Below are 13336 nucleotides of genomic sequence, written 5' to 3'. Positions count from 1 at the left end.
ACCCATTTAATAAGAGAATAACTATCACTGGCATACCAAATGTCACACTGATATTCAGTATTGTATTTTTAAATGTTTCCTAGGAATACTGTTTATATCCTTAATTTCCACTATCAAACACAAATTTTTTACTTAAAGAAAACCCCTAGGTCTTTCTTAGCAAAAATTAGCAACTAAAATTATTTAAAATTATTATACTTAGTTGAATTTTTATAAAAATTTATCTTCAAAAAGTAAGGTCAAATTGTCCTATCTTTTTTTTTTTCCTGCAAAGAGGCTTATTGAGGGTGATTCAACCAAGGGGGTATTTCAGGAACCTGAATCCTGAGGAGCTAGGCAGAACTCATGGGAGGGTGAGGGGAGCTGAGGGCATGCAGGAACAAGGACGTAACGTCTGGAGGACAGAGGGAACTACCTGGGTCCAGTCTGAAACTGCACAGAAAGGCTGAGTTAAAAACAAGGTGGCTGCCGAGACTGTGGGGCTGGGATTGGATGGTATGAGAGCCTGGTTGGTTTCTAGAGGCAAGAGAAGCTCCAGATTGGGGTTTGTAGATGGGCATCCGCCAAGGTCTTCTACAGGACAGTGACCATGATGATGGAAGAGGTCATAAAGAGCAGGTAGAGATAGAAGAGCACAGCATCCACTGTGTGGCTGAACTGCACCCATAGGTCCACCAAGTGCTACTTCTGAGCCTTGTGTTCCTACTGGCCCTTGTTGATGTAGGGCATCCATTTAACTCTGCCTCCTTGTTACCAGGCACCCTCCCCACCAGCTCCGCTGGCTCCTCAGGCCAGGCAGTAGGTAGGAGCGAGACCCAGGCCCTTACTTCCCTTCTGGGTTGCAGTGGGGCGGCATTTTTTTGGGCTGGTACAATGTAAAAGCAATGTGGTGGCTGGGTGATCATCAGGTACAGCAGGGAGGTGATGAAAACGGTCCCCAGTAGGCTGACCTGCACCATCAGAGACAGACACAGGGCAAAGGAGACACTGATGTGGGAGGTGCCACTGGCCAGGAATAAGTCCTTCATCATGAGCAGAAAGACGGTGTAGTGCAGCAGAAGTGCTGTCTTAAATGGGGCATGACTCTCTCTGCTGGCAGAAAGAAGCTGAAGGCATTGATGACAACCCCAAAAAGCCACTGGACCCCAGAAAGCTCATCACATTCAGGCTGGACCACCTGCTGAGATCAAAGAGCTGAAGGTGAGAATGCAGTTCTGTTCACCAAAGGGGAAACAGAAGATGTCCAGATTACATATGCTCATACTGGCTTATATCTGATGCAACCTTCACAGATGACATAAGCCATGTGATTTGCAGGTGCATGATCCACATCTATGACCTCCTCACTGAAGATAGTTGGAAGCCACAGGTTCTTAGTTGCCATGCTGAGCTTCCTGATGCTCCCACATTCCTCTGGATTCCACCTGATGAGTGGATCATAGCAGATCATAAGTTAGCCCCAGGAATGATGTCATCAGTTGAAGCTGAGCATCACCATTTCCAGGATGCCAGATGGGGTGATGGAGATGTGGACATGAGTGGGGATACTGTAGTTGATGTCTGGATGGAAACTTTTCTGCTAAACACTGCTGAGAAGGTAATAGGATTACCCCCATGCTGGTCAAAGCCTGAGTGACTGGTAGTAAAACTGTCTCCTTTTCCTTGAAGCAGCCGGTGGAAAATGAGGCAGAGGAGGAATCATTCTCCATGCAGCCAAAGTCTTTCCATCTTCCTCTCACTCTTCTCTGGAGTCTTAGTGATAATGTTGATCTTGCAGACCCACAGGCCACATCTTGAGCCCTAGCTCAAACTGTCCTTTTAATTAAAACTTATAAACTGATTTTTCAAAACTACCAATTAAAAAGCTCAATATCAACTCACATTCATTTATTTATTCAGCTGATACTTACAGAGAGTTTATGAAGTGGCAAGTACAACTGTAGATACTACATAAGAAAAGTTTTCATTTAGTAACACAAGTATTTTAATTACATATTCATATATACTGCCTGGGACATTTTACTGCTCATTTTCAGCAGATGAAGTTTTTAACATATAGTCTGGTGAATATTCTAAGATATGTAGTTTTCCTTATGTACCAGCTATCAGCTTGGACTTTAACTGCACTAAACTTTTTAAAATCCTTTTAAACTTAAAAAAAAAAAAAGGAATACTAATCTCTCAAGTAAACATCTAGACATTGTCTTCTTAAGAGCCCCACTGTTAAAGTAAAGGAAAAGGAAATAGCTAAATGAGCCTAAGGCTGATCCTAAGTCCTCAGGGTTTGTTTGTTTGTTTTAATTAAATTTTAATTTCCGTAAATATACAGTGTTGTATTAGTTTCAGGTGTACAATATAATAATTCAACAATTCCATATATACATCACCCAGTGCTCAAGACAAATGCATTCCTTAGTCCCCATCACCTGTTTCACCCATCCCCCGCCCACCTCCTCTCTGGTAACCATCAGTTTGTTCTCTATAGTTAAGAGTCTGTTTCTTGGTCTTTTTTTTTTTTTCCTTTGCTCATTTGTTTTGTTTCTTAAATTCCACATATGGGTGAAATCATGGTATTTGTCTTTCTCTGAATGACTTATTTCACTTAGCATTATACTCTCTAGCTCCATTCACATCCTTGCAATTGGCAAGATTTCATTCTTTTTTATGGCTGAATAATATATTCCTGTGTGTGTGTGTCCACTACATCTTTGTTATCCATTCATCTATCAATGGACCAGCCTACTTCCATAATTTAGCTATTGTAAATAATGCTGCTATAAGTACAGGGGTGCATGTATCCCTTTGAATACTGAGTCCTCAGTTTTTAAATTCTTCACTAGCCTGATCAGGAAAAATATTGAACTAGGTACACCCACAAGTTTTAAAGAGGGAAATCTTGTTTTTTAAGTTTCTTGGTTTTGGTTTGCACAGTTACTGACTTAAAGCAAAATGCCTTCCATAAATGTGGTAAACAAACACCAAACACCATGTCATCAATAAAACCCAGTTTTCCCAAATAAGAGAATATATCGACTTACTCCAGCCATTTAAAATGATGCAATCCTTGGAATGTGTGTTTATTAAAAGGGCAAAGGAAGTAGTGTAAAGCTCAAATGTGACTAGTGGGATCAGACTGTTGTGCTCAAGAAAAATTTTGAGTTTTTCAACCAGGGTCAAACACAAAGGTGAGATTCAGAACACTGTAAATTAACCTTGAAAAAAAAATTGAGTGGAAAGTATAGGTTTTAAAGTTCATTGCTATTTCCCTTTCTTTTATAAGGTCATTCAGTGAGGATCAAAGCTTGCCTAAGAACAATTCACAAAAGAAAGGGCATGGAAAATTCTTCAAAAATGCTTTTTGTATAAACTGGTATACCTGACCCAAGGCAATAATGCACTGACCAAAATCAGAACATCTAAAGATGATGGAAAACTCCCATTTTTTTCACACTAAAATGATTCAGGGAATCTTTCAAAACAAGTTTTACTTCCAGTCTGCACCCCATGCATTTTGTTAAAAAGTGGAAGACCATAAAATATTCAATTCTGTGTTTACTGCCAAATTTTTTATTTATTATGTTCACAAAAAAAAGTAATTTACAGTAAGCCAAGATGAAACAAACATTTATTGAGCACCTGGTAGACATCAGCACTTCATAAACACAAATGTACATGATCTCCACTTCCTCCATACAACATTATAAAGCAGGCATGATCCCCATTTGACACTTGAAAAGCATGTTTAGAGAGATTAAAGATCTTGCTTAGGACTGCACAGGTGAGTGAGGAGTGGCCTTCAGCCCTGGCTCTGCAATTAACTAGCTATATGTTCTTAGGAGTGCAAGTCACCTCTCTGACACTCTATTCCCTCATATGCAAACTAGAAAGACTCACTTGAACATTTTAATTACATTAAAAGGTGCTTTTGATCTTTTAGAGACTGACGAGGGATGGTCAGACTTCTGACTTTCCCTCAACCTCCACCCTTTATCCAATTTCACTGTTCCTCGCCCATTCCACAAGAAGGCAGGGAAAGGAGCTGCCCTCCCGCTGCCTGAAAAGAGAGTACTTAAAAGTTTTGTTTTAGATATTTGATAACACATCTGATTTTTAAAGGAGATAAATCTTAAACAGAGAAGTTAAAACTACTTCCTAAAATCAGAGTATTAGAGACTTTCCCTTTATGCTATATTTTTTCATAATTACAATGAACAAATGAGAACTGGCTTCATGAAATTCCCTCAAACACCTGACATCTCCACTAAAATAATTAGTGTGGTCTCAAGTTTGGTAAAGAAACATCACTATGTGCTATGGGGAGTGCTGTGAATTGTGTAAGACTGTCGAATCACAGACCTGTACCTCTGAAACAAGTAATACATTATATATTAAAAAAAAAAAAAGAAGATAGCAGGAAGGGAAAAATGAAGGGCGGGGGAAATCGGAGGGGGAGACAAACCATGAGAGACGATGGACTCTGAGAAACAAACTGAGGGTTCCAGATGGGAGGGGGGTCGGGGGGTGGGTTAGCCTGGTGATGGGTATTAAGGAGGGCGAGTACTGCATGGAGCACTGGGTGTTATATGCAAACAATGAATCATAGAAATCTACATCAAAAACTAGTGATGTATGGTGATTAACATAATAAAAAAAAAGAAAAAAGAAAAAAAAGAAAAGAAGCATCACAATGGCCAGTAAGAAACTGTGTATCCAGACTAAATTTAAAAGTCATTCTTAACAAATTAGCTTTTTTTAAACTGAAGTACAGTTGACACACAATGTTACATTGGTTTCAAGTATATGACACAGTGATTCCACAAGTCTGAACCTTTATGCTGTGCTCAGCAAAGTGTCACCATAGAGCCCTATTACAGTAACACCACTTTACAAATTAGCTTTTAAAGGACTAGATGGCCAAAGAGAATAAGTAATTTTTTCTGTATCTTGTTTATAATCCACAGAGGTATAAAACTCATAGCAATTAATTAGAAAATAAAATTCTAGTTTGGTAAAGTAATAATCTGTGCCTTCCTTAAAACTGACAAGCTGAATTGAATTGAGAATTTTCCATCTGCCCTCATCATGAAACTCTTTGATGGAGTTCATTATTGAAAAGTCAGAAAAAGTGATCACTTCTAATATATTTATTTGTCAAAGGAATTTAAACATTAAATAGACAAAACAGGTTAAATAGGAGCAAATGGCTGAGATATTTTTACTATCTTAACTAAAATTCCTTACTGGGAAGAACTCAAGGGAAAAACATAGGGAAAATTCATCAGGTATTTAAGAGAGGAAGATGATGATATTAACATTTGAATGCCTACTATGTGACCTGACTGGGAGATTTTATGTAGATTGCTTTGTTTAATCACGGCCTTTTTTTTGTTAATCCAGTATAGTTAATATACAATGTTGTATTAGTTTCAGTTATACAATAATTGCAGTCTTTTAGTCCTAAAAAAGGTAGGCATCACTATCCCATTCAACAGGTGAAGAAAGAGGCTTAAAAATTAGGTAATTTGTGGTGCACCTGGGTAGCTCAGCTGGTTGAGCAGCTGACTCTTGGTTTTGGCTCAGGCCATGATCTTGGGATAATGGGATAGAGCCCCGTGTTAGGACATCACGCTTAGCAGGATCCTGCCTGAGATTCTCTCTCTCCCTCTGCCCCTACCCCGGCTCAAGCACTCTCTCTAAAACAAATAAGCCTTTTAAAAATTTTGGTATTTTGCCCAAGGTCACACAGCTAATAAATGCTGATGTACTTCCAGCTCATATATATTTGAATATATACTAAAATGAAAAGTCTAATTACTTTATACAACCTCCTTCCACCTTTTTTGTGTTTGGTCAGGGATTCAAAAACTAAAAAGTCACATTCAGCAACCTATTAAAATTTTAGTTTTGGTTGAAAAAAATACATGATCATGATACAATATATCAACTGCTACACCAGAGGCATGAGAAGATAGCACATAAAAGTTGCACTTCCAGAAACAGGGTAAACTGGATATTCAGATAAAGCCATTTAAGTAGAAATCTTCTTAAAATGCTGAGTAAAATATAAAAATGTATTTTTCAAAGTAAGAAAATTCCTTAGATCAGAAATTATAGGAAGTGAAGGTTGGAGTCAGCATTTGCCATAGAAATGTCTATTACCTGGTGGCCTATAGCCTGAATTTTAACAAACCATGTTCAGTGAACAGAAAATAAAGTTCACAACAGAAACACATAAAGCCCCAGAGGCTGAAATAAAAACTCCCCGTTAGTGATCAACAGTGTCTTGCTTTGCCTTGTGGAATGAGGAAAAAGAAAAAAGTCTCCTGAGAATTCCTAAATACAAGTCTATATTTATGTGACAGAATTCTCTTGGTGACAGAATTAAAAAGTTTAAACAATTTTAAAAAAGTTTAAAACAATTTAAAAGTAGTTTTCAAATAAGTTTCATGGATAAAATTCCAATGAACATGAGCTTATAATCAAAAATCTGTACTAAAGATACAAGGGGAAAAGCCAGGAGTAGTGAGTCAAGAGAAACAATAAGCTGCCAAAAAAGATCACGAAAATAATGCAGATATTACAATATGATATAGAATATTTATGCTTAAAGATATAAAAGAATTTATCACAACTCTGTAGAAGGAACAAGACACTATCAAAACTCAACATGCAGATTCTAAAAACAGTTATGACAGGAACAGGAACACTGAGAAAGGCCCTTTCCTGAAGCTCAGGCTACAAGACCTGACTAAAACTGAGGCTGGAGAAGGGAGAGTACCAATCCACCTTACACACACAGACACACAGGCACACACCCCGCCCAGGGAGAGTACCAATCCACCTTACACACACACACACACACAGACACACACCCCGCCCAGGGAGAGTACCAATCCACCTTACACACACACACACACAGACACACACCCCGCCCAGGGAGAGTACCAATCCACCTTACACACACACACACACAGACACACACCCCGCCCAGGGAGAGTACCAATCCACCTTACACACACACACACACAGACACACACCCCGCCCAGGGAGAGTACCAATCCACCTTACACACACACACATACAGACACACACCCCGCCCAGGGAGAGTACCAATCCACCTTACACACACACACACAGACACACACCCCGCCCAGGGAGAGTACCAATCCACCTTACACACACACACACACACACACAGACACACACCCCGCCCAGGGAGAGTACCAATCCACCTTACACACACACACACAGACACACACCCCGCCCAGGGAGAGTACCAATCCACCTTACACACACACACACACCCTGCCCAGGACCTTGCCCCAAGTAACAAGCAGCAGTAGACCACTGCTGAGGAAGAGGCAAGAACACAGAGAGCAAGCCCTGGGGCCCAGGTGTGCAGTGTGGAATGAAAACCGGGCATAGATTAGGAATACTACGAAAACTCCCCTGCACTCCAGACCTCCTACTAAGCTCAAGGTAACAGTAGTTCAACACTGGAGAAGTTTGAAGTTTGTGTTGGACTCACAGTAACTACAGCAACAACAAAATTCAAGTCTAGCTCAACTACTGACAATATTGACACGACTGCCTATGTTAACAGCTTGAAGGAGAGAAGTGACCATTTATAGGTATTAATACTATTTACCTTAGTGTCTATTGTTCTTTAGCACACAATACCTTACAATCAAAAAATTACTAAACACAAAAAGGAAAAATTATGCCAGTGTTCACAGATAACATGGTCAACAGGACCAGACTCCAACATGGTCCAGATATTGTCAATATCATACGGGACATTTAAAATAGTTATAAATATGATAAGAATCTATTTGAAAAATATGACCAATGTGTGCTTTTGGAGGGGAAGGGTATTTACCTGAGAGATGAAACTATGAAAGAGTCAAATAAAAATGCCTGAAATGTAGAACAAAGTCATACACTGGGAAAAAAATATTTACAAATCATACATCCAATAAAGGACCTGTATCCAAAACTCTTACTACTCAATAGATAACCCAAAATCATTAGCAAAATTTTGAACACGTAACAAAAGAAACCATATGAATGGCCAATAGGCACATAAACTGCTTACCATCAGTCTTCAAAAAAATGTACATAAATCCACAAGGAAAAACTGCTACATATCTACTAGACTGGCTAACCTTAAAAAGATGGACATTACCAAGTGCTGGAAAGGCTGTAAACAATGGCAATTCTCACACGTCACTGGTGGGAATCCAAAATTATAGAGCTACTATCCAATAAAGTGAAACACACTTCCCAAAGGAGCGAGCCATTCCATTCTAAGGCATTTACTCAAGAGAAATGAAAATATTTGTCCACAGACCTGGATGTAGATTTTACAGCACACTCATTTATAATAGCCCTAAAATGTAAACAATTCAAATGCCCAACCACTGGTGAATGAACAACAAAAAATACTAGTATATCTACACAATAGACCACTACTCAGAACCAAAGCAATAAACTACTGATACACTCAACAACCTAGATGAATCTCAAAAAGGCTTAGTCTAAGTTAAAAAAGACACAAAAGGCTAAACGCTGTGTGATTCTACTCATACGATGTGATTCCACCTAATGTTAGTAGATTAAGCAATATGACATTGTCAAAACCTGCAGGGAGAGAAACACATCAGTGGTTGTCAGGTACTGGAAGTTGAGGGGAAGGAAACTGTTCTTTTAATAAAAACTTAGAAGTTTGCATTTTCAAAACCAACACAAATATATTTCATTTATTTATTCAACAAATATTTACTGAGTGCTTACAATGTAGCAGGCACTATTATAGACAATGTACAAGCTGCACAAGTATGAATTTTCAGAAAAGTGATGGGGACAAATGCAGCAAAAACTCATTTAACACAAGTTTTCAAATGCTGAATGAATATTGTCAGAACACAATACTTTTTCCATCTTCTTACCAGATTGTGACAAAATATCCTATATTTTCTCATGATAGTTTATTACATATTGGGGTGAACCATATGAATCTGCAATGTCAACAAAATAGTTCTCTCCTGTGTTCCCACAGACAAGAACTTAGAAGCTCATTGTGAAGTAATCAGTGGTGATGTTAGCCCTTCTCATTGTAATGCAAAATACTGGCTGAGTTTCTAGTCAAAATACCTGATATTTGGGGTGTGTGTGTGTGTGTGTGTGTGTGTGTTTTGTTTTGTTTTGTTTTGTTTTTTACTATTTAAGAACTTTCCCAACATCCGGAATGAAATGTGTTATTCATCTTGTAAATAGAGATGATTGCTATGGAGATTTAACTGACTTCTGGTTTCAAATTTCTAATGTAAGAACTAAAGGACAATAAAATTATTCCCATTTTTAGTTAAAAGTCTTTTATTTAACTTCCTTATCACTAGTGGAAAACTTGAAAATCCTCTTAAAAGGTTTAGTTCATTCAGGCATTTTAAAATAGAATATTCCTATGAAAAATAAATACACTTTCCAGAATCAAAAACCAAAATGAAAATATCCTTTTGTTCAAGAATCTATTTTAGATAGTATAATTCATGTAGATAATTTTAGAAAAAATATCATTTTTGCGCTTTAACACTATCTTAATTTTTTTTTTAATAAGCCATCGGGACATTATCTTTCTGGTAGGATATTTCCATGAACTGTGTTGATAGTATTTTGGCCTTCAGAAGGGCTAATAATTAATTCCATAGTCACTAAAGTCTTCTTCAGATACACAATATGATAGCTGTCACTCAACATAAATACACCCACGAGATAATGGAGCTGCATGACCGAACGTGACTTGCAAAGGAGCTCATTACAGAGAAAACAATGAACAGAAGTTCAGAATGTAAGAAGTGCAACTTTTTTTTTTTTTTTTTAAGATTTTATTTATTTATTTGAGAGAGAGAGAGAATGAGAGATAGAGAGCATGAGAGGGAAGAGGGTCAGAGGGAGAAGCAGACTCCCTGCTCAGCAGGGAGCCCGATGTGGGACTCGATCCCGGGACTCCAGGATCATGACCTGAGCCGAAGGCAGTCGCTTAACCAACTGAGCCACCCAGGCGCCCGAAGTGCAACTTTTTATCGCTCATTCATTGTTTAGAATTCCAAAATATGAAAGTTCCCAAAGTATATTTCTCTATTTTTTTCAAATTCCACTCTAATTTTTATCTTTGCTTTCTTGAGTTCATCTTTCAAAATTCTAACAAATCCAAGTTATGAAATGTAATCTTTGGTCAAATGAATAATACTACAAAGCCTCATATTTAAAAATCCAAATTATATCAGATTTTAAATCTGTATAAATTCAAGAATACTTAATCCAATTTTTTAAGTAAGTGAGATTTTAAAGTACTCAGTAACCCTCCAACTGACTTCAGATATTTTCCACTCTGTAAGAGATTATCCAAGGTAAACTTGTGCCATATAACCTTTGCATAATGAGTTTGTGCCAACAAATGAGCAAAACCAGCACATGACATACACAGGTAACTCTATACCTTAATTTTAATTGTTTAAACCTAAACACTGTTGATAATAGCAACCAACTTAACAATCTTCAGAAAATGAAAAACAGATGAAAAGTCTTAGATCATCATGAATCACACAGCAATGGAATTTAGCTTTAGATCACTCTTAGGATTCTTCTAACTATAATGGGGTTTGGGCTTTGATATTTATAATCTAGGCCAGTGGCTCCAGACCATTTCTCCCTTCAGATTTCCTGAAGTGGCTGTGATTGGGGTAGGGGGTACCTGAGCTCTTTTAAAATGCCATTTCTAAACTCCAGGGAGAAGGAACATGGAACCTCTTGACATCAATGCTTCTGAATTTAGTGAAGAAGCAGAGAGAAGCATAAGAGATTTCAGAAGCGTTAAGAAAAATCCAAGTTCAGTATGTGAGCCCTTTTAATGTCATGAATTTGTAGAAAAGAATCTCTTCCTTAAAAAACCTGACAGTGCCAGGTTGCTACTAATATGCCATATCGTGTCATTTAAATTTTTTTAAAATTTTATTTATTTGAGAGAGACAGAGAGACATAGTGCATGTGTGAGCACATGCAAGTTGGGGGAGGGGCAGAGGGAAAGAATATTCAAGCAGACCCCCTGAGTGCTTAGCCTGATGTGGGGCTCAATCTCATGACCCATAAGATTATGACCTGAGCCAAAACCAAGAGTCAGACGCTTAATTGACTGACCCACCCAGGCACCCCCCAGATCATGTCATTTTAGAAACCCTGTCGTATTACCATCAAGGAAATTTAAAACACTAAAATAAAAATCCAGCTATTTATACCCCCACTACAGTCTCAGGACTAAAAAATTTACCTCTCTTCCATGTATGGGAAAAATGGACAAATTATTAAAAAGAGAATCTTATAATAAAGATATATTTTTCTTAAATCTCAAATTTTACGAGGAAAGAATATATGGTTTGAAATATTTAAAAAGACAATGCATGTAACATGTTAAATACAGTGATTTTCAACTTGGCATCACATTAAATCACCTGGGGGGATCTTTTCTCTTTCTCTTCCCTTCTCCTCCTTCCTGGCATGAAGGTGCAAAAGATCAAGGACGTGGGACCATGATGGGAAGGGGTGCCATGCAGGTGCATCTTAGGCAACATGCCTGGCAGCTAAGGAAAGGGGTTGAGTGGGGGGAGCACAAAGGTGGCCGAGGAAGGAGGATTTCCTGAGTAGTTGGAATACTGGTTACATTAAACAGAATTTAATTGGGCACAAAAGTAATATACTGAGGACAATGGGAGCTAGCTTTCTCAATTTCTGGAAAAGAGGTGAAGGCTAGAAAAAGCACTGGAGGTACTGGGTTAGAATCTGAATGAACAGAATAAACATTTTTCTAAAGTTACAGAGACACGGGTATAGAAGCAGTCACAGATGTACATGTGTATCTGCATACATATATACATTTCCTAGTTTTGTATGCTGACAGGGCCTACTGGCAGTGACACCACTGAGACCCAGATTGTGATTCTAGGTACCACCTTCTACTCAAAAGAACAAGGGTCAGGGCAGGGAAGTACAAGATAAACCCGGAACATCTTGTCCCAGAAAGGAGGAAAATGTTCAAAGAATGATAGGAATGTGTCAAAAACAAACAAAAACAGGAGTCAACTTGGAAGGGCTCAAATCTGGGACAATTTGAGTATCAAAATAATGAGATTATCAAATTACAATCCATTGAAAAAAGGGGAATCCATAAATCCATATTGATATGAATAAATAAATGAATAAATAAATTGATAAATAGGAAAGAAAGCTCTTTCTTATAGAATATCAACTAACAGGTGTGGATGTAATAATGAAAATAATTACCATTCAGCAACTATCACAGCAGTCTTTAAAAAAAAAAGAACCCATCAATGAATGCTAGGACTTGTAGGTGGAGATTTGATGAAGAACAGGATAGTGGCATAATATGGGAACATCTCCTCACAAAATACTAGTTAAATACAAAGGGGATAAAAGTGATAATGGAGAAAGTCAACTTGAGCAGGTGATCATATTTAATATCACCAGTGGTGAAACAGACTGACACAGTATGTTTCCCGATGTGATAGCCTAAAAAGAGCATGGCATCATTCCTGCCAAGAAAGCAGAGCCTGAGTCTGGTTGTGAAAAAACACTGGATGGTCCCAGTCGAGAGGGCTGTACAGAATGAAAGGCCTTCACAGACATGAGAAACACGGAAAAGACTGAGGAATGGATTCTACAGTGAAGAAGACAGACAGACATGACAAATAAATTCAACCACGTACTCTTGTATATGATTCTGGACCAGGAAGGGGAAAAAGAGACACTATTGGGGGGATTTGGTGAAACTGGAGTGTGGATTACATGGTGGTTTTGTGTAACGTTGATTTCCTGATGATAACAATTTTCCACACCTTCCCATCCTCTCTGACTGTGCTGTCTCTGGTAACAATACCAACCTCACTTAGGGGTGATGGAGCATCATGTCAGAAAAAAGACTACATAGATTAAAAGAAAGGGAGAAAGTTCAGTAAAATATTAATAATTGGGAATCTGGGTCATAGGAGTGTGAGAGGTCTTTGCAACATTTTTGGAAGTCCAAAACTATTTTAAAATAGAAACAACTTATTAATAAATAATCCCTGGGGGGAGTTTGCTAAAAATCCCAACACCTGGATTACCTCAATTAAATCTCTGTGGGGTGGAAATCAGAGGTCAGTGTTTAATGCACCTAGGAGAATCCATCAAATTTGCACTCTACAATACACAGTAGTTGCTCAATAAATGGTTGATACTGCCGCTAAAACTATTTAACATAACTTCACATGTCTATTTGCAGAAC

The 13336-nt window shown here is 38.1% G+C and overlaps 1 protein-coding gene and 1 pseudogene across 3 annotated transcripts in view; both read right to left on the bottom strand.

The window, feature by feature from the left end:
• Nucleotides 1–13336, bottom strand: part of BICC1 (BicC family RNA binding protein 1) — a 306344-nt gene that overhangs the window by 134022 nt on the left and 158986 nt on the right. The gene's annotated exons all lie outside the window — the stretch shown is intronic.
• On the bottom strand, nt 574–1680 carry LOC113923730 (annotated as a pseudogene).

This window comes from Zalophus californianus, chromosome 15 (genome assembly GCF_009762305.2).
Source record: "Zalophus californianus isolate mZalCal1 chromosome 15, mZalCal1.pri.v2, whole genome shotgun sequence".
Classification (NCBI taxonomy): domain Eukaryota; kingdom Metazoa; phylum Chordata; class Mammalia; order Carnivora; family Otariidae; genus Zalophus; species Zalophus californianus.
The sequence above is the reverse complement of the archived record's forward strand: the minus strand, read 5'-3'. Positions and strand labels throughout refer to the sequence as shown.